The following is a 23410-nucleotide window of genomic DNA, read 5'->3' as shown; positions in this document are numbered from 1 at the left end:
TATGTTTTAGGAAAAGTAGTGTAGGCAAATGATGTTGTGACAATGTAATTTACAAGAAAATTTTGATTAAAAGTTTAAAATGGGTCATTTGACCCCTCGTGGTAGTTTTAGTGTTAATACCTCCTCCTCCTATTGTTGTTGTTTTCATGTGCTGCCGAAGGTAGATTGATGTGGTAAAGAAATGCGGAATAACATATAATATAAAATATAATAGTGGAATAAAATATAATCGCCTCATTCTCGATTCATTAGTCATCTAGCTAGCGACGGCAGCAAACGGTTTTCTTCAAGGCTGATAGTTAGAATTTAGCGTTAGTTTCCCCAGAAGGACCTTTTTGAAGGCGAGAGGTGACTGAACTGCAAAAGTTAAGATCTTTATAAAATAAACAAAAAAAAATAGAATTATGACAATTTGCATCTGGGAAAAAACCATTCTTCAGACAGCGAGCAGAGGTTTTTCTCGACGCGGATTCGTTGCGGAGGGAGAGTTGTGAATGAATGATGACATTACGTCAATTTACAAATTTCGACTTATGGCTAGCCTGTGTTTATTTCTCGTGAGAACAAGGATTCTTCAGTTGTTTACATAAAACAACGCAACCCTTGGTGGTCCTGGAAAGAGGCCTTCTTACTAAAGAATTATTCAAAAAAGGTCGATACATTCTAAAGAAATATCCGAATTGATAAAAAGTTAATTGAGTTTTAAAATGTTATTGCCGGGAGAGATCTTGTGCGAATTAAGGAATGTTTTAGGCCTATTGGCCTTCTCCGAACTGAAAGATTTATTTTCGTGAAATGAAGTCACCATATAAATATTGTGTTCGCTGTAGTCTGGATTGAAAGTTGCGTGAGCAATTCAACCCGGGTGCGAATAAGATACTTTCCAGCATTGAAAGCTGTATTATTCAGTTGGAAAGTAATGGTTAAAATATGTTTCGATGCGGTTGCTACTCTACCACCCTCCCCACACACAACCGATTTCGGACTTTCTGTTGTCGTTCTGCAGTATTTGCCTATTGAACGCTTAATTGAATAACTCACTTTCGTTTGTTCAAATATGATCTTGCAGTAGTCCCCCCAGTGGTATTCGTTTATTGTTACATGCTACGTATCATTACAAAAACGGGAACGAAACAATTCTGCTTCGATTAGCACATCATGATACACAAGCTTTCGAACCAAAACGTCATGATCGCTTCCGGTGCTGAACGTTTGTATTTCTCTTTGGCTTTCTGTCGAACCCCCCATGCATCATGAAGCAGCTGAATCATACGAACTACGCGGGACGAATGATTCATACTCTGTTACCACACCTGAACCTGACCCATCCGCGTTGACGGCATTGAGCTTCGTATTACGAAATGGGGGAGTAGTGGGGTGCCAATGAAAATTTGGGGACACAATAATGAATCTATTAATGATAATGAATCCGTTGGCACTTTTAAGGGCCTTCAAACCTTTCATAAAAGAGTTATTGCAAGTTATTACGAGTTATGCGATGTATTCTAAAACTACTGGGATATTCGATAAGTTTTTTCAATTGATTACCCTTGGTGTGGTCCTACGTATCTGCGGTTATGTCCCCGATATTTCCAACCCGTCTTTTTATTCATTTATTTTATTTATTTATTTATTTATTTATTTGCTCCTGCGCGTTGGTACAAGTTCTAAACTACGAATATGAGCTTGTGCATATTCTGAAGATGCATCTAGAAGCAAATAATTTGTCACGTCTCATCTGCACGGTTGCAGAGGATCAACTGATAGTTCGCCGCAGCATGAATACAATTTATTGTCATCGCTTTTTTGCATGGGTGCGATGGTGTACGATGTCTAACTACGATTGATTTTCAGTGGCATTGATGCAAAAAATTGTACACCATTAGCGCTCGTTTTTGACGGCTTGGTTTAGGAGGCCCAGTCAATCGTTTCAGGAATCACCTCCCTTTTGAATAATTCTTTTACCGGTCATTCACATTCACATTCACGATGGAGCCAAGTCTGGGGAATAGGGGGAGGTGAAATGAGTTGGAATCCTATTTCTTTTAATTTTCTGACCACAATACATACATAAATCACATGATTTGAAGGTTTAAGGTTTAATGTTCCCAAAAACGAAATCCTACATCAAAAGGAGCCAAGTCAAAAATGTTAACATAAAACAAGAAAAGCGCTGTCGCGCTCCTCCGCAGTCAAAAACGTTAATAATTTCGTGAATTTCATACCAAAATGGGTGTTTTCACAAAGTTACTAGACTGGTCTCGAAGTTCTCAAAGTAAAAAAAGATATCAAACAATTATATACATCGAACCAGTGGCGTAGTGTAGGGGGGAAAGGGGGCGGTCCGACGATAAGTTTCAAAAAATCCTTCATGTTTTTTTTTAATGAAACATCACGCGTCAGTGATTGATGATATTGTCCAGTGAAAAAATAAAAAAAACACACTGGAATACTTACTAAATAATGGATAGTTTATTTCGCGATGCTTCACATACATAAGTTGGATGGGGAATGAATAATACACTCGATAAAAAAAATTAGAAGGATAGAGTTCGAAGTTGAAATTTTAAGGCGATTTTTGAAATGTTGTAACATCAAAAAAAAACGCATGGAGATGGGATGTACCTTGTTTTATAGCTTAAAGTTCAGTAATATTATACGAACGTATTTTTATTATGGTGTGTGTGGATATAGTGGAAAAATATATCGGAAAAAAATTAACAAAAATTCTTTCCGTTTTTTAGTTATTTTGTAGACTAACACAATTTTCTGCCAGCTAAATCAATAGCAAATCCATTGAACTTTATTAACCAACTTTCATTCGAAAGCCTATAACGTTTCTGTAGGACCTTTCAATACAAAAATATTTTTTTTGAAGAAAAATTTTCTCTTCGTGTTTGATAATGACTTATTAAATAAATGATTATTACACCGCAAATGGACAGGCAAAAAACAACACTAAATGATATACAAAGATAATTTGTTGTTGATTTAAAAAACGTGCCAAAAACAGGATTTTTATAGTCTCAAAATTTGCTGTAATTATGCAAATGTTGAAGTAAGTTCTGCTGTTTGCAGGTAATTTTTTTGCCGAGTGTATCCCCTAAATCCCTGTGAACGTTTCATTTGAAAAAATCCGCTCACATTTTTTTTAGCTAATCGATCAAAGTTTGGAGTTAATTATAGCAGCACTATTCTAAATGCTATGCGTATTCTCGAAATGTACGATTCAAAACTTTCATTCCCTAAACTATATCTAAACTTGAAAGTTTAAGCTTTAAAATGATTTCCATGCGTTCATTTTTCACGAAGTTACAACATTTCAAAAATGACGTTAACATTTCTGCTTCGCACTCTGTTCCTCCAATTGTTTTGTCAAGTGTAGAATGGAAATTGTGGGACCTCCAAGGAAAGATTCCAAATTTTGAAGTTAGTTTGAAGATGTTACTAACCGTTTGCGTTTTTATGGTATCTCCTAGAGGCTCTTCAAAAAAAAAAAATAATGAAATTAATTAAAAACTGTTTGCAGTGGTTAGACATGCTCCACACTCCGGCTAGAGGTCCGACGAGGAATATTCCGTTTAGCTCACAAAAGTTCGATAGATAGGTCCGATGTAAAGATAGAGGACTTTTCTTAACATAATTTTCTAGCTATCCGACCAATGAGACCGGCGGTAATCAAATGGAAAATTCAGTATCAGTCCCCATGGACCGACGCGAGGCTCAACGTAGTAAAAAAAAAATTGGATTGAGACCATCTCGAATTTTGCATGGATTTTTTCACTACTGTTCAAGCATTTTCAAACACTTTCGATGCTTGGTCAAAGAATATCCGTTCTTGATGGCCTGCGTTGCTCTTTCAAGCTCCTCCTTCTTCCAAAGTTGTCTGCCCATCCTCTTTTTGTAATTCAGCGGCATCTGGAATCAATTAGACCAAAGAAAAGCCTCAAACCTGTAGGACCAATTCACCCCACAGAAACGCGTCCATGTCACCCCATACAATATGCAAAAATTAAAATGCAATTAATTTCATTTATTGTTATCAAACTTACAGTTTCGCTACATCAAATTGTTCCTCTTCTGTAGGCAAACAGAACTTTACTGCCCAATACACGAAAAGTTTGTTTAAACAGCGAGAAAAACCTTAAAGCCACGATCGGAAAATTCATATTTTTTGACAATCAAAGTGCTTGTTGTGTTCATGCTACCATTTCCTTCCACCTGACAAATTTTACCAATGTTTTTTTACGTTAGTTACATACATTTCATTAATAAAAGAAGATGACATTATAAAAAATCCAAGTTGAACCGTATTTTTGAGATAATGGGCTGGTCCAAATCACCCCGTATGTCCAACTAACCCCGTGTTACCCTACTGATACCTATTGATATTGATTTCTTGTTCAGAAAATTTGCTGCTGTTTTATCGAGGCGCGTGAAGATATTATGATTTTTTTATCCTTTCATTTAATATTAGAATAAATATGTTTCTGGGTTCGATCAATTTTATTTCCATAAAAACCCGAATTAACACTTGATAACAAGGTTTGATTTAAGGGATGACACCTAAGACAATTGCCCCGGGTGTCACCATGCCACGCTACGCCATTGTCTTCGACATATGAACCTTGCGTTACCGGAGTTTTTATCATTGTTTTTTTTTTTCTAGGAACTCTCAGAGTTTAAAGCCACTCTAATTCAATACCATACCAAGCCTATAATTGTTTATAGGCTCTCTAGATTGGCATCACTGCTTTGATCGTTACACCGTTTGTTTTGTTCCTTCCAGGTTTTGATTTGATTCGGGAGAAGAAAAAAGTCCTCGGTAGCTAGTTCGGGGTTGTAAGGTAAGGTGGAAGGTTTACCATGTAAGTGGAAGATAATTCAAATTGTATGGGTCAAAACGAAATATACGTCTTGCGCGCTTCTTTAGCTAATCCTTGTATTTCCATGATTATAAGTAACAAAATCTTCGTCGAAGATGTTACAAACATTTGAATATTGGATTTTAAATGAAATATCGTTGAGGTATCAGCAAACAGCACTGATTATGCTGATTATTGCTTTCCATATTGAATCCAATTTTCAAAGCGCGAGGAATATGCACCTTATATTTTAGAGGTTTAAAAAAAACTCGCGAAGCTCTACTTTCACTATCCAAAACAGGTGACAGAAACAAACTATACGTTCATATTAGTTAAAATATAAAGCAGAACACAGCTATGAAACAAGAAACATAAACCATTCGATTTATTGTTAACCATTCTGTTGAGCAAACCCTTCCCTATCTGGTTGGAAGAGAAATACATCCCCCACAAAAGGAAGGGTAACAATTTTAATTACACCGTATAATCAAAACTCAACAAATATTTACATAATGATATGATGGCTGAGAATGCAAGATTCACATGGCGAATGGGAAAAATCATCATCCTCCTAGTTGATATACATAAAACCGAGTTTAACCTTTCCTCATACATAGTGTCAATCACATCTCTGCTTTGCTACTTGATCTTCCTCAGCCGCTGTTAATGCCCCCACGATTCAAGACCTCGCAAAATTCCTAACGAGATTCGCACGAACGCAAACAAACGTCAACAACAAATAATCCAATTTAAGCACTCCTCCATCTGCATCAGTGCCACCCCTTTTCGGATACAACATAAGTTCGCGCAATAATTATGACATTGTTTGGCTGTTTGATTGATCGTAATTGTTGCTTTGGGCGCAGAAGGTTCGAACCACCGCCATTTTCAGATGTTTTAAATATCTTAACTTTCTTTGCTGGATTGGGGTCTGGATTCGAGCCTTAGCAAATGATAATGAGCAAGCGGCTCGAACCGCCACAGACAAGCGAAATGAAATGAATACATTTGATGAATTTATGGTGCCTCTTCCTCCACAAACAAAAGACGAGTAATTAGCGTCAAATTTATCATTTATCCAGCTTCTAAGATGGTTCGTGTTCGCTGTTTTTCTCTAGCGTTTTAGCTCGACTATCGTGCAGTGGTGCTCGGCTTGGATTCTTCAACTTGTCTAAATGAAACGAAACCAGGAGCTGAGATATGCTAAGCCTGCGCTATTATGCGCGACAAACAAGTGTTGACCTGGAAATTAGTGCTGGCGAGGGAGAGCCAAGCTAATGAAGCAATGAAGTATGAATACATGTTTATACATTCCAGATGGAAATGAATAGAAAAAATGACGGTAACCTGCAGGAGAATCAATGTTTTGTTCCGAAAAATGAGAATGCTCGATCAACATATTACGAGAACGAGATTATTCAACCATGACAAAGCGCTTCCGTGAATTTGTGCTGTCCAGTTCCATTAACGTTTTTTATAACTTCCTTAACCTTGATGGGTGTTGTTTCGCAACACAAGATAAAGAGGTTCCGCTTTTCGATATAGAGTTATAAATTTAATCGTATCATCCCCACACGAAGCTTCGACAGCAAACTGCGACTAATGATAAAAATTATCCCACATTCAAAAAGCCTCTGGGCTCTTCGACTCGGTCACCCCGTTGGTCGCGGGTCGTTTCAGATGAGTTGAAACAATAGTGGGAAAAGAATACGCTCCGAGACGCACCGAGTCAGCTCCGAACGACGTATTTATTTTCCCTCTCGAAATCCCCTTGCCCGACGAATTATTCCTGCTTTTCGCTTATTTCTAGAATAAAAAAGAGATAATTACAGCCTAAGTTGATTTTTACGCCGGGAATTTACCAACTTGGTGAACCTTTGTTCCTTCTTGGCATACAATGATACCAAACCGTTTCGCTCCGCTGGTTCTAAGCTGTTGGCACTAAAAGTTCATCAACATCCTCTCATCGCATCGCATCGCATCGCATGGTAGTTAAAATTTATAAACCGACTGATTATTCCTCCCGAAAATACGAGATCTAATACGAAAAATACGACGAAACGGGCTCATGCAATGGTCAACGCGCAACTGACTTAATTTTGCGGATCGGGGAACAATAGAGTTGAAAAATAGAATGTGGAGATCTGCTTTCACCAGAGGGTGTTCAGAAAGAGATAATTCCAGGGGCTGTTGATTTATGTGTCCATAAACGGAACATATCAGCACTTTTTTGAAAGAGCGAAGCCTCATTATATATTAGCCCGTTAATACTAGGAACCTATGTCGTTAGTTGATGTATGCCCTTCTACTACCAAGGGATCAAATGTTTCAGAAATTCTGTGTATCTCACTTGTTTGTGGAAGTCCATCAAAATAATACCAAAATATACCTTCAAATCAATTTTAGGTGGGGAAAGTAAGGCTTATTCGTACAGTTTTTGTGTGATGATTAAATTGTAAGGAACTAAATAATTTTCTAAATACGTTGTTCCAGACTATTTTTAGCCCTCAAAACTGATACATGGAAGCATATATGCAAATTACATTCGGGAGTCAGACCATTCGTCAAACTATGAAAAATAGAGGTTAATTTTTGAGCAAAAGATTTGCTTGAATAAAATGCATTGTCAAAAATGGTCCTTCTATAATTTTTACTTCGAAGAACAACCCAATGCGTTCTTAAGTCTTAAGCTTGCTTCAGAATGACCGATTTTTTTAGGTGCGAAATTGGTTCTTGCGAAATGTTCTCGCTAAAGTCATTCACATTGAATTACGAAATCATGCGAATCTGTCAAACAACGAAAACAAGTTTTGCGAGATTGGAGAAACAAACTCATATTATATTACTCACGAATGTGAGTTCAAGTACGGCTAGAACTCGATGCAATTCAATATTAGAACATTACGTAAAGTAAAAATAGAAATTCAGAAAATTATGTATTATCATGCAGCAAGCTTGAATATTGTTCACATCGTTCCATCGATGTGAAGCTGAGTGTTTTTATATCTTGTTGCACCCATCTTGGTTGTATTGTTCCAACTTTCTGATGTGGGCAGCGGAAACTGTCAAAGCAACGCGAATTCTTATTTTTCGCAGCAAAAGCTGGAGAAGCTCTATCTTTTTTCGCTATGTGTAGTCTATGTATAGAGAAAGTGTGTACATTAGGGTGCCAATGAAAATGGTCATCTCGAATTTCAAAACGTTATCCAATAAAGAATGTTCACAACCCCGAAAAAACACCTTATGCAAATTATCAGCTCAATCGGACTTAAGAGAGATGGCGCAAAGCGGTTAAAGTTCTATTTTTTTTTGAAAATCGAAAAATCACCGGTCAGTAAAGGAAATCGGGGTTTGAAAAAATTGCTTGATACCAAATGCCTTAAAAATGCATGGAACGTCAAGATCTACTGTCATCTCTATTTTTTTTTTTGTCAATAATCGACACTCTGAGTCTTTATCTTGTTTTCGGAATACGAACCAAAACACGAACGAAGCGACTTTCAAAAATTAACTGAACATTCGAAATGGCCGAACTTTTCAGCATAAGTGAGAAACATGAGTACCAACATAACGCCATAAAAAAATATCAAAAATCTAATATACGAAACCCGTGGAAATTCAAAATTCGCGATACATTTTGACCAGACCTCGTTGGTGCTGTTTGTTTATGATGAACACTAACTCATTGAAAAAAGATTTCTGATGATTATTTTTATTTGATTGGGAATTTTAAATAAGACGATACTATCAATACGTCACAACGTTGGATGCTGAATGTAATTTTTTTTCTATTATAGTGACTTTCAACACATTTTGGTTGGTTCGTCATTTTTACTTCCATTTTTGGAAGAATGTCGGGAGTGAGAATTGAACTCGTGACCTAATCGTGTGAATACAAACTTTTCCGACGTCTTATTTATAAACAACCATCGAATATACTACATGGGCTGAAAAGTCCCGGGATTTTGAATGAAAATAGTCTTAGTTTGGGCAAAGCTGTTTTTAGTCCTCAACATAGTACAGCGGGCTTCCAGCATTTCGATTCCCTTTCTGTAGTACGAAACGTCTAAGTATTCGAAATATGCTCAGTGCCACTCTGTAGACTACCTATTGGACTCAGGAGAGTGGTAATGGATCCACGTTTCATTCATTGTCACAAAACTGAGTATTTAACGAGAGGTATCTTCCGTGCATCGCCATTCAACAAGCATCAAATACGCTCTCGAACAGATGCATACAGTTGCAGTGATAAAAATGAAACATCGCGAGAATGACCGTTTATGAAAAATCGATTCTCGATTCTCGGTCAAACCCATCAACAAAGCTAGGAGCTTGTTGTATCAGAACAGAGCCGATGCACACGAAATATTCGCTAGCGTTCACAACTCGAGGGGAAACATAAAACACAAAACGAGCAGAATAAGCGACCTTTGTTGTTTCGGGCGCAGAAAGATTCTGAGGATTTTCCTCAGAGGAGATGCAATATTTATACGCTAGCGACATCTATGTAAGGATAGAGTTTACTTCGCAAATATTCTCTTTTCACTGTCCCTTTTCGTTGTTTCTATTCTAGCGGCTGCATAAGTTGTCTGTATTGAAAGCTCTGTTTGGGAAAGCACACAAATGGACAGAACAAATGTATGGGCAAATGGGAATGCTCCCAATTTTCATCAATTTAAACCATATACGAACTATTTAACTTTATTTCATAAAAACGTGACCTGTTTTCTGATTTGGCACCTTCAATGTAAGACGTAGTCCTACGTCAAAAAATATTTCAGGGCGACCAAACTGGTAGTATGGTTATTTCAAAATTTTCGTAGCATTATAAAATAATATCCGCAGTTCTACGTCAACTCTTGTGTCGTGTCTTGAACACAACCTCCTATAATTTTTTTAGAATAGAAATGCCTATGACCTCAGCTGACTCGCGTAACTTAACTTTACGAACGTTCAAAACAAGTCGATGCACTTGTTCTACGATTTCTGGATTCGCAGCATCTTTTGGCCTTCCAGAGCGAGGTGCATCTATGGTTCTTGTCCGGCCCATCTGAAATTCACTAAACCACCGATAAACTGTTGTTCTCGAAGGTGCAGAAGTGGAATAACATTTCGTCAACCACTGCATTGATTGTTCAGGAGCTCATTTGAGACGCTTTCTAGAACCATGGTGTCTTCAGCAAAGTTGATTTTAGGATTCCTGGTCATAATGGGGAGACAATGGATTAGTTTAAGTGGTAAGTGATAAGAAAAAAAAATCCTAACTTCTTAAAAATGCTTCCTAGAAACATGTTGTCTTCAGCAAAGCTGATCCCTGGCTATAACGGAATGATAATGATTTAGTTCATAATATCACCGCAAGGGCGCACAGTGGTCAGAAAAAATTGAAACGGAAAAAATCATAACTTCTCAGGAATGTTTTTTATAGACATTGTGTCTTATCCAAAGTTTATCCTATGATCCCTGATCATATCGGGTTGACAATAGTTTAATTCACAATTTTACCGCTAGGGTACACAGTGGTAAAACAAAACTAATCGAGGTAATTTTCCAAGAATACTTTTTCGAAAATCCCTGTCCAAATGGTGCGAACAAAGCTTAGTTCATAATATCATCGCTAGGAAGCACTTGTAACTTCTCAGAAATGCGTTCTAGAAACATTGTATCTTCTACAAGGTTGATCTTATGATCCTTGGCCATAACGAATTGACAATAGCTTAGTTCAAAAAAACACCTTGAAGGGAGCGCTGATGTATAAGTTTTGAAAAATAAAAAAAAAATTAATCAAGAGAAGTTTGTACGAAATGTTTTTTTCTATAAATAAGAATGCAGTTTGAAATCCGTAATTTGGGTTAATTTCTTTACATTTTTTTTATCCCATTTATTTATTTATTAGGCTCATTAGCATTTTAGCTGTAACAGAGCCGAGTTTTAATCGTGTACATGTACATATGTTTATGTTTCTATAAATTGTAAATTACACAGTAGCCATTTTTATGCGTTAGGTTTTTCTGTTCCATTACATTATGGTAAATTACACAGTAGTAGCCATTTAGGCGTAAGGGCATTCTTTCTGTTCTTCCATTGTTCAGCAGACCGGACAGCGGAGACAGTTGATATTGATAATTTTTGGATTATTTATAGAACAGCAGCCCAATGTTTCTTGCAGAGCAGAGCAGTTGTATGGATGAATCGATCTTATTTCGACCGTGGATCGATCTCCATCGCTGATGATTGTTGCGTGGACATAGTTATTCTGTAACAACACAAAGATGGTCATTTGAGGGTCCTGAGTTTGAACTCACGATCGATCGCTTAGTAAGCGAACGCCTAACCAAGTGGCTACGAAGACCCCCTAATTTATTTACATTTAAACTGTGTTAAAAAGAAAAAGGAATTTAATTTAACATGATGCCTTTTAGCTCTCTCTATTTCAATGTATTGAACTTTAAATGCGTAATCAAGCTATAAGAGTGGTAAAATACATCCATTCGAATAGTTTGACACGTTGTTTGAATTATTTTATACAATTTGAATGAGTATTATAACACTTGGAAAAACGTTGTTATTAATGCAACTATAATCAAGCCAACTTTTTGAATAACGAATTTAGTATGACAATATTCGTAATTGTAACTTTACGATGCATTTTTATGATAATAAGATACTATAAAATCAGTCCCTAGTGATAGCTGAATGGTACCACTACATTTAGAAAAGGACCTTTTTCCGACTTTTTTTCAGTTTAGTACCACTGTGGGATGTAACCAGGTTTTTTGTTGCTCGCTTAAAGATTTTGTAATTTCTTGTTCGTTTTATCGATTATCGGCGAAAGCAAGTTCCGTAGTAATTCTATAGGCCTTCCCGAAATTTCAATGTTCAAAATTCAATGATATATGTACAGTAGAGTGCCAATGGATGTATGGGAAAAAGTGACCCTCGAATTTTCAAAGCGAACTTGATTAAAAATGTTGATTCCCACGAAAAACTACCCTATGCAAAATATCAGCTCAATCGGACTTCATTTACTAGTGTCGCACAGCGGTCAAAGTTTGAGTTTTTTGAAAACCGAAAAATCACCCAAGGGGGGAGTAAACGAAATCGGGGTTTTCAAAAAAAAAATGATGCCAAATGTCTTCAAATTGCATGAAACGTCGAGATCTACTGTCATCTCGAAAAGAAATTTTTGTCAAAAATCGACGCTCTGGGACTGTCGTTTTTTTCGAAATACGAGGCAAAACGTATGGTTTAGGGTGTCAATGAAAATCGTCATATCGATTTTTCATACTGGACTCCCTGCGAAATGTTAATTTGCACGATAAAATACCCTCTGCAAAGTATTAGCTCATTCGAACTTGATTTACTTATGTCGCAGATGTGGAAATTTAAGTTTTCTGAAAACCGAAAAATCACCCAAGGAGGGAGTAAAGGAAATCGGGGTTTTCAAAAAAAAATTTTGATGCCAAATGTCTTAGAATTGCATGAAACGTCGAGATTTACTGTTATCTCGAAAAAAAAAAGTTCGTCAAAAATCGACTTTTCAGACAAAAACGACCAAGTGCCGAAAAGTCAATTTTTGACAAAAATTTTTTTTTCAAGATAACAGTTAATCTCGACGTTTTATGCAATTCTAAAATATTTGGCATCAAAAACTTTTTTTGAAAACCCCGATTTCCTTCACTCTCCCCTTGGGTGATTTTTCGGTTTTCAGAAAACTTAAATTTCAACATCTGCGACAATAGTAAATAAATTCCGAATAAGCTAATACTTCGCAGAGGATATTTTATCGTGCAAATTAACATTTCGCAGGGAGTCCCGTATGAAAATTCGAAGTGACGATTTTCATTGGCACCCTAAACCATACGTTTTGCCTCGTATTTCGAAACGTCAGTCCCAGAGCGTCGATTTTTGACAAAAATTTCTTTTCGAGATGACAGTAGATCTCGACGTTTCATGCAATTTGAAGACATTTGGCATCAACATTTTTTTTTCGAAAACCCCGATTTCCTTTACTCCTCCTTTTCGGTTTTCAAAAAACTCAAACTTTGACCACTGTGCGACACTAGTAAATGAAGTCCGATTGAGCTGATATTTTGCATAGGGTAGTTTTTCGAGGTAATCAACATTTTTAATCAAGTTCGCTTTGAAGATTCGAGATGGCCATTTTCATTGGCAATCTAATGTACAGTAAACCTGTTTTTGTGCGGTTTTTTTTGCCAGAATTTTTTTTGCTCGATTGTTTTTGTGCGATTTTCTGTTCTTGTGCGGTTTTTTTGTGCGATTTTTTTTGTGCAGGGTATGAAAAGAATCATATTTGACGAAGTTATCGTCCATTTAGTTTTTTTTTCGATTATATGCATTTCAGTGCGAAAAAAGCATATTTGCGTCTCAATTATCCACCTCTGAAATCATTCCCCTCCTCTCATCAAATGCTCTAAGTATTTTAAAGTTTTTGCATGACATGATTCACAGCAACACGTTTCGATATGCAACTAAAAGCACAAAACAGCCACGCGCAACCGAAAAGGCAAAGTGTCCCATCGCAAAGCAGGGAAACAAAAGGAATTTGTACGGCGAATGGCGTGGATTTGACTTATTTTCTTGGGGGATACTTTATTTATGCGGTCCCTATCTACCGCACAAAAAATGTTTTTTTCAAAATGTGTACCGAACACGATTTTGTAAAGCTGCTGGTGAAGATTTGCACGTTTTTTTTTATGCAACTTTTTTTGTCCGTCCCTATTCCCCCCACAACATGGTGTTGACATGGAAAAAATGCTTCCCTATAATGACAATGGGTGCTTCGTCTGAAATTTCGGCCAAATAAAATACACCTCCTTATCTGTTCTGAACAAAATAAGCTTCAATTGATGCATTTAGTGCACGCATCAATTCATAAATTGAATTCATTTAACACTAGCTGACCCGGTAAACTTCGTCCCGCTCAAAATTGATTTTTTGTTATCAATACCTTCAAACATTCACGTTTTCTTAATGAGCCAACTTTAATGGGCCCAATCGCAGAACTGTTCATTGATTAATCTTCTAATTGACTCTTTATAATTTCCTTTTATTTCTACCAAAATTCGTCGTTATAATATCAATCTATTTTAAGACACAATTCTCGTTCAAGACTTTTCATCCACTTTCAAATAACTTGTTTCTGTCTTACATGAAAAACATGTTGGATACAAAAAATATAATAAAATGATGACGTCTCGAAGCGGATGATTCATTCCTAGGGTTTGCGCTCACCTCTTCGCATGATTAGTTATGCAGAAGTTTATGTTTCATTGGCAGCCCCCTCACCTTAGAGGGGGGTAGATGTGTCGAACTACCATAGAAACATTTATTGACCCGTGAAACGTCCCCGTCGGTTTAGTGCAGCAGCGGTTGGAATAATGCAATCGGATGATTGCGCATCAAAAATTGCCGGGAGCAACGGAAGCGGGCTCGGCCGAGCCAACACGGCATTGTTGTCATCAAGGTTGTGGTTCCTCTATCCGGTTCGAAGGACCAAAAAATGGTGTATCACACCATTGAGGAATAAGGCGGATCCTTCGGCTGAAGGCCTGGATGTTGATAGCTCAGGAACACTGGAATTTGGTCTTAGGAAGACCATTTGGCTTGCACTGGAGAATTAAACACTTAGGAAAACTTCTAAACAAAACGGAACTGGTTTATTAGCGATGTTGCTCGGTAAATGGTTGGAAATGGAATAGATGTATATTGGCAGGAAGCGGTTTGTATGCACATATTTATTTGTGTGCGTTCAGCTTCTGTTATGCTGTGCAGCGTATTACTGTGCTGGTTGTGGATGTGTCATACATTGCATTTTGAATGGGAGGAAAGGATTTGGATGGGGATAAGGATAAGCAAAAAAAAGGGAATCTATTTTCACACTTGCTCAACATTCGCGCTGTTGGTCGCGAACAATTTGTGTGACAAAACCCACCCTCCTTAGAGAGGTGGGAAGAGTGTCGTACCACAATGAAAACATTTCTTGCCCCCAAATTTGAATCGGTTTGTTTGCTTATTTCTCGAATTATGCAGAAATTTGTGTTTTTTTGTTTGGCAGCAAAAGACACCGGGGGGGAGGAGTGTCGTACCACAATAAAAACATTGCTTCCCTTCTAAAACTTCCACACATCAAATTTGGTTCCATTTGTCTTGGATTTTTTGTGGCTTTTCACGTTCTTTACCATCCAATTCGAAATCAATACTTCTGAATCGTTGAAACATAATACAATAAAATTTACCGTGAATTGCGTTTTTCTTATACAATTTAGCAGTAAAAATATTGGTGATTTACACCAATCAACTGTATTATATTCTGAAAGTTAAGTTCATGCTTCTCAATCACGTGTGATGTCAACCCCACCATGATGTCAACAATATAACATTCACTACATACATAACTTTAAATAGCTAACTTTCTGCATTTTCCCCGTATAGGTTTATTTGACCTTGAATACTTACAGGTGATTTGTCAATCAAGTAACGACCTCTATTGAATCACCTATCAGATCATGCACGATGCACATTGTTCATTTCGTTGAACAATCGATAGCGAGAATTTCTCATTTACATAATGTTGTTATCGGTTCTCAGATTCCTATGAAATCAACTATGTGCGAGTCTTCATTAGCATGTCTCTTATTAATGTGGGATTTGGTTACATTTATGATTCGAAGAATGAAACTTGAAAAACGATTTACATAACTTACTTCAATATTTACTTTATGACTCCGAAGCTAAAATAACCATCCACAACCAACCGCTCAGTGCTTTTCTGAGGATACAGTGTGGCTGATTTGAAGTAATGATAATTGTATACGCTATATTATTCTTTCTTCAATCCTTTACATTGCCCAAAACATAAAAATAGAGCACCGCAATAATGACATAAGACTACGAAATTATTTCATTTAATTCGCTTGTTTATTATTTCGGATATTATTTTAGGATGAAACGAATAATAAAATGCTGTTGTTCGAATACGAGTGGCAAGGAAATTAATAAAATAATTACTATTTTATTAATTAATAAACTATTGTCACTGTTTGAGTGTACATCGCTTTTTGAAGTTCCTTGTTGGTAGAATCGATCAAATCGGAATGGAAAGATTGAATAGTTCTGAATTCATGTTCTGTCATTGATTTCGAATTGAACCGCTAGAGTGGTGCGCTTCCTCGCATCTGTGCAGAGAACCCGTTTCTTTGAGCCGTGCTCATCCCACTTTTCTTGATGCCACAACGATTATTCGCCGAGCAAGCACAAAACGTAACCGCAGTGCTCCTCGCAATGCTCATATGCACCAACATGAAACGACCCACACACGATTGCAACCGCAACGATTAAAGTGTTGGGAAGCGTTCAGCTACTAATCGACCGGAATCGACTGCACCATCATCATCTTATCATCTCCGAGTCCCAGACAGGAAACTCTGGCGGAAGATGCATAAAGCTGCTGGGAACGTGTGCCAATCCACTGCAGACTGCAGACGCTGGCGGAAGCAAAGGGAACGATACGAGAGTATTACATGTAGCTAACGGGGCTTCAAATTGACCTTACCCTGGCGTCGATTTATAACGGTCCATCGGATGTGAAGCAAGTACGAAGTGTTCTTCAATAGGCTGGTATCGGTTCGGATTACATCTGTTGTGAGCGGTTCGCTTGCGGAAGCATATGTTTCGCGCTATGCAAATGCAAATTTACAATCGCTTCTCTCGATTTTTGTTTTCCTATATGTGCTTCGACGCGGTTCTGGTGAAGATCGCGCTGATATCAATGCTAGCAATTGCTAGCAATTATGTGTGCAGCTTGCGCATGTTGTATCGATAATTATGATTGCAACTCAGGTGCAGCTCGAATTTGGGGAACTCGAATTAACATATAGTGAAAGAACAACTGGATTCGTTATGTAAATTTTGGGTATGTTTCGGTTGTTGTTAGGTTCATTTATAATTAAGTTACAATGAAGGTTAATTATTTCCTGGATTGCCAATGCATAGCGAATGGAATTCATTATTTAGGCAGGAATTAGGCCAAGTTGCTAGGAATTCAATTATTAAAAATTTATTACTTAACACGTTGAGTGCTTAACACGTATTAGGACCATCGTTTCTTATTTTAGTGGAAGGTATTTCTGTTCGAAAGAGAATGCTTATGATCTTATATGATTATATTATTTACCTTTATTATCATATGTTACACTGTAAGTCACGTGTGGCTGACGCGGCTTGAACGAAAACTCCGTGTTAAGCACCGGTGACTGACGTGGCAGTCAACGTGTTAACTGCTACGTAAAATTTAAACATTTATAATAGACTTGGTCATTTGATTAATCCATTTCATCTCATCTCAGGTTTGTTTGCGCTGCTCAAACAAGGTCAGCATCACCCGCTGCAGCTGTCTTTAATTCAGCCTTGAAGCTCATCCGTAACATGACCGGAAAAATCAATGCCACCACATTGGCGTCACTCGCTCGGCTTCGTTCGTGTGCCATCCGCTGCGCAAATGGTTTTCTCTGACTCGGCCGAAGACAATAAAACTCCAACATCGAAGGTTATTGTTGTCGATGGTGTGCTCTCCTAATGCTGTTTCTAAACAACTACGTGTCGTTCCTTAACCTCAATGCTCGAATAGGCGGTAATTATTCGCTTCGTCGGTTCGAACTGTTCTTGTGGGTGGGACGGTTTTAATGTTATAATTTGACGTCCCATCCGTTTGTTGTGCTCTTCTCGAGAGCCACCAGTCTTGGTGTTTTATGGTTTAATGTTTTGCGAAGGAGGATTGCACTGTTTGAATTTGATTGGTTTACCTGAAGTTTAGTCGGAAATCATTGGTGGGATGACGATTATTAAGGCCTTTGGGATGTCATAGCCTTTTCTGTAAAACGTTGTTAGAAAATAGTTATTTTTTGTTGATAATTTCTATTGTTTATCATGGGATCTCAGAAACAATATTATTTTCCCATAAAATAATGTTAACACTTACCTCATTTACCTCATTATCCTATAATATAAGTGAGGGGCTTAGAATGAAAGGGGTGTAAGTGATTTCATCGATTTCTCTACATCGACTCTCTCTTTTGGTCATAACAAAGCTGCAAATACATTCCCAGCTGTATTTGATAATGCGGAAGACAGGTCAGAGCCTCATCTATCGGATTCTATAGCAAACTCAAATTGGAACGTTTTTGCAGTTTTTAACTGAAGAAAAGGTTGATGAAGAGAAATCGATCAAGTCACTTACACCCCTTGCATTCTAAGCCTCTCAAGTGTAATTGAAAATTCAAAGGTTCCTTAGAATTGATATGGTGAAAAAACAACTATAGCTTTCATAATCATCGTTGTTTTTTTTTCCAGAAACAGGTAGTGCATAGTCCTCTGTTAAACTTTTTTGCATCAAATAAATATTCTTATTGATAGTTTGAAAAGTTTTCTGTTAGTGATTGCAGAATCTTGATTAATTGTTTCTAATTATAATTTAAAAAAAAGATCTGTCCTTATGGTTTCTTTCATTAATGAATGAAGAAGGTTACTTCAGATTGTCCGTTATTCCTACTTTGTTGACCTTACTCGTCATGAACTTTTTCTTTGATGGCACTAACGTTCCCAGTGGAACTTTTGCCTTTTCAACGTTAATATTACTTGCGTCATTTTTATTAGTAGTACCTCGTTGAGATTTCTATGTCGAAAAACACACTATGAATATATTCTTGGAGTAATAAACTCTAGAAACACGCATGACCATTTGCATTGTGGAAGAAATTTCTTTGATGAAAAATCTTCCGGCCAGAACGGAAATCGAATTCGAACCCTCTGCATGGTAATGTGTAACGCTAACCACTCAGCCACGAGAGCACACGTTATAATCCTTATTTGTCATACTGATGATTGTGATCATGTGAAGATTATAGGTTCTATTTGAATTCCTAGACACTTGGGTATCAACACTAACCGGAGGCAAAAAAATGGAAATTTTTATTGCGAGTAATTGAAAGTTCCTACTGCACGAAAATAAACCGCATAATTTATCTTTCTTTGCATTTACTGTGTATTTGATTCACAATAAACATCATCGTACGCAACAAAAACTCTAAAAGTTCGGAGCTGATTAAGCTCAAAATTGGACACACACTTCAAGGAATGTTGTTACGACATGAAACATTGAAAATTTTGGAGAAAAATGATTTTTCATATGACCATAGTGTATTTCCGAAATTGACCTTCTAATGAAAATCGACTATCCAGTATTGAATATGTGTTCTATTTGATTGGAATATATTTTTTTCAAGTGTTTGAGAAAATCGTGAACTGAAATTGTGTTTCAAAATTTAAAAAAAATCTATTTCCCTCATTTATATATTGGGTTGGGGTAAAAGAAATGTCGTATATTGTCAATACATGGAAACACTTAAACATATCTTGTGTTGTACTTATCGCATCGGGTCATACTATACAGCTATTGACGGATTTCACGCCAACTCAACTGGTCATTGGCAGCACCATTTCAGATTGCAGTGAAACGTTTTGGGTGTAAAGATATTGGTCATTGAAGTAACTTTGCATACTTGAAATATTCCAAAAATAATTAGACTACTTTTTCAAAAGGGCCAAAGTTTTTTTTAATTTTTTTATCAAAAATTTATATCTTAAAAACTATAAGACTTACAATATTTTGGTCAAAGAAGAAATTGTAGGAAATCATTAAAATTTTCATAAAAAAATATTTATAAATTTAGTGTTTTTAATTTACACTAGAATTTTTTTTTCCAAAAACTAAAATTCAATTTTCTCAAAAACGTATTTGTTGATAATTGTACGAGTTATTCAAACATTTTTTTTGAGAATTTAAAAAAAATACGTTTTTTATTTTATTTATTTATTAATTCGTTTATTTTTACAGGCTCAGTTACTTAAGTTTAAAGGAGCCGAATTCTTAAATATAATTTTAAAACTATATATATAAACAACTTTCTTACATCTATGGTTAGTAAGGTGGAAAACTGATTACTCGCAGTGTACTCGAGATTAGAAGGGGGGACATATTTTTAGGAGAAGGATGGGATATAAGGAAATTGTAACAATGTTGATGAACACTCAAATCTTAAATCTATTCGCATATCTATAGTGTATTTACATTTCAACTTATTCTACTATTTATAGCAAGGTATAAGGATACAGGGACAATCACACACGAAGATCGATAGCTTTAAGGAAAACATATATATGGGACATGTAATCAAGGTCTAACCGAGCCAACACATCTCTTACCGGCTCATTGGGATGTTTTCCTCGGGCCCGAAGAGAGTATACTAAATTCGATCTGGAGACCAGATACACCTCACACGACCAAACAACGTGCTCGATGTCTTGATAACCTTGGCCACAAACGCAGAGATTGCTGCTGGCAAGATTGAAACGGAAGAGTAGTGCATCTAACGAACAGTGATTGGACATGAGTCGGGAGAAGGTGCGAATAAAGTCCCGACTCAAGTCCAGACTTTTGAACCACGGTTTGAGGCCAACCTTAGGGATAATCGAGTGAAACCACCGGCCCAATTCATCTTCATTCCACTTGCGTTGCCAGTTAGCGATGGTATTTTTGCGGACTAAAGAATAAAATTCATTGAAGGCGATTTGACGCTGATAAATATCGCCTTCAATTGCACCTACCTTTGCTAATGAGTCAGCGCTCTCATTACCCGGAATGGAGCAATGTGAAGGGACCCAGATAAAGGTAATGACATAACAGCGTCTGGAAATAAAAAAAATACGTTTTTGAGAAAATTGAGTTTTTGAAAAAAAAAAATTTGGTGTAAATTAAAAACAATAAATTTTTAAATATTTTTTTATGAAAATTTGAACAATTTCCTAATGTATAATGGAGTTGCCTTTTAAATGGCAACAAGTTTGTGAACAAAACGGGGCATATTTGACTTAAATTGGATAGTTTTAAGTATGTTAAATAAAGCGTCAAATTTCGATCAGAAATACGACATTTCTTTTCCCCCAATCCTATAAAAACCAAGGTGTGTTCCGGCTCGAGAACGGGTCGTTTGGTTTAAGTTGTCTGTTTACCGAATCAAGTTTATTTATACTACTTAATTTATAATTAAGGTTTGGTTAAGTTCATTTTCACCCAAGGAAAGCTTATACGGCGAGAAAAATTGGAAAAGTGAAGAAATATTTTAAAAAACTGATTTCCCATATGCTCTACATATAGTATTAGGAGTTGTTAGTTCAACTAAAATTCGTATTGGGTTTCAAAAATATTCAGAAAGTAAAAATTATAAAAGAAAAATTTCTCTCCATTTCAAATAGGGTTTCTCTATATTAAAATAACATGTTTTTACTGATGAGAAATGTGTTCGGCATTGGTAATTATCTTATATTACACTAGCTAACCCGGCAAACTTCGTCCCGCCCATTTACTTGATTAATTCTCGAGTAATGCAGAAATTTGTGTTTTATTTGTATGGCAGCCACCCCTAAGAGAGGGGGGAGGGGTATCTAACCACCATAGAAACATTCGTTGCACCCTAAAGTTTCCATATGCCTAATTTGGTTTAATTTGCTTGATTAATTCTCGAGTAATGCAGAAATTTGTGTTTCATTTGTATGGCAGCCCCCCCTTTGAGTGGGGGAAGGACTGTCTAACCATCATAGAAACATTTATTGCACCCTAAAACTTTCACATGCCAACTTTGGTTTCGTTTGATTGATTAATTTCCGAGTAATGCAAAAAATTGTGTTCCATTTGTATGGCAGCCCCCTCTAAGAGAGGAGGAAGGAGTATCTTATCACCATAGAAACATTTATTGCATCCTAAAACCTCCACATGCCAAATTTGGTTTCATTTGCTTGATTAATTCTCGAGTAATGCAGAAATTTGTGTTTCATTTGTATGGCAGCCCCCCCTTTGAGTGGGGGAAGGACTGTCTAACCATCATAGAAACATTTATTGCACCCTAAAACTTTCACATGCCAACTTTGGTTTCGTTTGATTGATTAATTTCCGAGTAATGCAAAAAATTGTGTTTCATTTGTATGGCAGCCCCCTCTAAGAGAGGGGGAAGGAGTATCTTATCACCATAGAAACATTTATTGCATCCTAAAACCTTCACATGCCAAATTTGGTTTCATTTGCTTGATTAATTCTCGAGTAATGCAGAAATTTGTGTTTCATTTGTATGGCAGCCCCCCTTTGAGTGGGGGAAGGACTGTCTAACCATCATAGAAACATTTATTGCACCCTAAAACTTTCACATGCCAACTTTGGTTTCGTTTGCTTGGTTAATTTCCGAGTAATGCAGAAATTTGTGTTTCATTTGTATGGTAGCCCCCCCTTAGAGAGGGGGGAGGGGTCTCAAAATATCACGAAAACCTTCCCCGGCCCCAAAAACCCCTACATACCAATTTTCATGTCGATCGGTTCAGTAGTTTCCGAGTCTATAAGAATCAGACAGACAGACAGACATCACTCCATTTTTATATATATATATATATAGATTGGTGATTTTTTTTCTTTATTTCATCCGTACATATCACAGGAGGCATCTCGTCTAGGAAAATCTTTTAAACATCCCCAGGACAAACACTCACCAGAGCTATAGTTTGGCTGCATGTTGGACGAAACTATTGAGGGAGGGACCCCTCTCTGGAAGGTTGAAAAATAATTCATTTTCATATTTTTTCGGATGTTAGGAGTAAAGTGGAGCGTGCGGGTATTTTGGTTATTGTTTAAGGTATATTAAAAGAAGTATTTCACATTTTTTTAAATCACGAATAATGATTATTACGCTATTGACAGCTGGATGCGTAGATGCTCTCTTAAAATCGGTACCTATCAACGCAGAACGAATTCCAATGAATATTTGGGAACTTCAGGACAATACCTAAAGCATTATATAGGGGATTTGAAAATATGAAAAATATCCAAAATGACGGTCATTTTTGTTAAAAATGAATTATTTTTCGTGAAAAATCGCTGTTTAGAAGTTCAGAAAAATAAGAATAAAAAAAACCGCTATGTAACGTTTTAGATAATTCATTTCTACGTGCTGATAAAAATTTCAGCCAAATCGGTAGATATCGATACCACCAGCTGAAGGAACATGGCTTCAAGAAAAAAAAAATAAAAATTTGTACAGCAATACTATATCCTTTGAGGTGACCTCATACTTTTTACTATAACTTCCCAACGAAATCAATTATCGAATAATCCTTTCAGGACAACATTTATGAGGGCATAAGCTTCTGAAAAATGCAGAAAAACGATTTTTTCAACCTTCTAGACCGGGGTTCCCCCTTAAGTGGCTATGTTTTTGTAGCACTGATCAAGCTCTTACCATACCATTAGCCCCAAAGGAGGGCGTCGCGGTAAAAGTCCGCATCGCAGGGATCATTATTGTTTTGATCGCTATTATTGCGGTGTATGTTCCGTGGCTTGAACTAATGTTTACTTGGGGTACCTCATTGTGTACAACCGCATGTACTCGTGTGGACCTGCGTTTATTTGGCTCGTTTTATTTGCT

General features: G+C 36.8%; 1 protein-coding gene across 4 annotated transcripts in view; it reads left to right on the top strand.

Moving 5' to 3' along the window:
- Positions 1-23410, top strand: part of LOC129770880 (uncharacterized) — a 273533-nt gene that overhangs the window by 135360 nt on the left and 114763 nt on the right. For 2 of the 4 annotated variants that reach the window (XM_055774041.1, XM_055774040.1), the window contains exon 2: positions 4790-4847. The exons of the other annotated variants lie outside the window; for them this stretch is intronic. The gene's annotated coding sequence lies outside the window, so the exon portion shown is untranslated. The remainder of the gene's footprint in view (positions 1-4789; positions 4848-23410) is intronic. 4 annotated transcript variants of the gene reach the window in all.

This window comes from Toxorhynchites rutilus, chromosome 2 (genome assembly GCF_029784135.1).
Source record: "Toxorhynchites rutilus septentrionalis strain SRP chromosome 2, ASM2978413v1, whole genome shotgun sequence".
NCBI classification, from domain to species: Eukaryota; Metazoa; Arthropoda; class Insecta; order Diptera; family Culicidae; genus Toxorhynchites; species Toxorhynchites rutilus.
This window is presented reverse-complemented; position numbering and strand designations above follow the sequence as displayed.